Raw genomic sequence first — 1,940 nt, 5'->3', positions numbered from 1 at the left:
GAGCAGATTTCGCTGCTTGCCGACAATATCCCCGGAGCCTCTCTTCCAAACGATATTTAAACGAGGCTTTCTGAGCCCGAGCTTGCGCTCGTTTGGGAACATTTTGCAGCCGTGCAGCGCTCTCTGCCAGATCTGCCTTCGTTTTTTCGGTGATTGTTTGAACAGCTTTCAGTTATTTTCACTTACGCCATCGAAAAATTCGGTCGAAATCCTGACAGCTCAACTCAACATAAAAATTAGGAATTTATATTTTATTTCAATTAAATTCAATCGAGCTGCACTCTTCCATATATGAGGATTACCAGCCTTTTCCTTCTATGAGCATCAATTATTACAAAACAAAAGCAATGACCTCAATTTCGTTAGCATTTTTCTTAATTTAAATAAATTATACTACTATCTACCTGTCTCTTATACACATCTAGATGTGTATAAGAGACAGAGCGTCAACAGCATCACACGGAAGTTTACGTAATTTACGCACAAAAGTTAGCACAAGGGCAGTTACTGATACAAGTTTGTTGAATGATGAGAAGCGATTCAAAGGAAATAATGGTTCTTTACAATTAGCTTTTCCAATGTTAGTCAAAATTTTACTTTGAGAAGACAAACACCCAAGCTCAGCGTCAGGCCAAAGCAAACGTTTCGAGGTAAGGAAAGAAGGACCGAATTTCCAAAAATGCAGGTTGCTGGTCCAATCCTTCAAAGTTAATCCCCTAGTGAGCAAATCACTAGGATTCATGCCAGTAGGCACATACTTAAATTTACACTCAAATCCTCTTTCAGATTTCAAGCTTTGAAGTGCAGATAATACGTCATTCACTCTGTCCCTAGCGAACAGATTTTTAGTTTTAACTTTACCGGAAGTGACCCATGAAAGAACAATTTGTGCGTCCACACCAATAGTAATACTTTTAATTTTGAGATGAGAAAAAGCAGTAAGCAAAGTATCAAGGCATTTAAGACTAAGTAACACAGCCATCAATTGGAGGGCTAATTGCACATCTGAGGTAACCCCGCAAATTCGGCGCCTGAGCCCCTATGCAGGAACAAGTGAGGCAATGAGTTACGGGCGCCGGTTTGTGGTCAGTTTAAGGCGTCAGAACGCTTAGAGTGCGGCATCAGAACTCAATTATGCATGCGTCTGTTAGCTCGTAGCAGCGCACTCACAAACACGGTGACGGCACTCAGTCCTGCAAGACGCGATCAGCAGCAGTTGACGCTAGTACAATGAAAAAAAACAGGCTTCACTCATGCGTGTTGCAATAATCTACGGATTACGCTGTAGGCACAACAAAAGTAATCCGAGCTTCGATATTTTCTGTTCAGATTTTTTTAAAGGTAACTATTTTACAGTCTCTTCAATCTTCGCTAGCTATCCTCTCATAGTAAAGGTGAAGGAGGTCATGTTTGAATGTAGTCTTTTATTTTCAGGTCGTCAGTAAATTATTGTTCCTCTCGATTCTTAGTAGCAACAGATTGTTTATGCTCCAATCGTTTAATGCCTCCAATCAGCTAATAGTTTTCTAAATTGAATTTTTCAATTTTGTGTAATGCTATACACTAAAATTTAATAAGAAGGAAATAATTTCGTTTTGGCCCCTCCGCAATTGAGTTACGTTATACGTGGCAAGAGATGACCTATATGAATGATGCGAGCAGCTATGAAGTTATGCTTTGTTTGGACTTCAACGATTGCAACCTATCATATCACTATTATCTACCAAAAATTTCTGCTGTTTAATCTGTGAATTTTTCTTTAAAGTTATAAATTAAAATTACTATATGTATAAAAGTATGATCGAGGAGCCAGCAGTTACTTCCCACTGCAGTCGAAATTTCAGCAGACTACCTTCAACCTATTACACTCTTTTATCTCCTAACCGTTCCAGTGAGCTATCAGCTCTATTTAGCAAGTTCCAAAACAATTAAAGCGACGC

This window comes from Hyalella azteca, unplaced genomic scaffold, assembly GCF_000764305.2.
Source record: "Hyalella azteca isolate HAZT.00-mixed unplaced genomic scaffold, Hazt_2.0.2 contig4192, whole genome shotgun sequence".
In the NCBI taxonomy this organism is placed as follows: Eukaryota; Metazoa; Arthropoda; class Malacostraca; order Amphipoda; family Hyalellidae; genus Hyalella; species Hyalella azteca.
The sequence above is the reverse complement of the archived record's forward strand: the minus strand, read 5'-3'. Positions refer to the sequence as shown.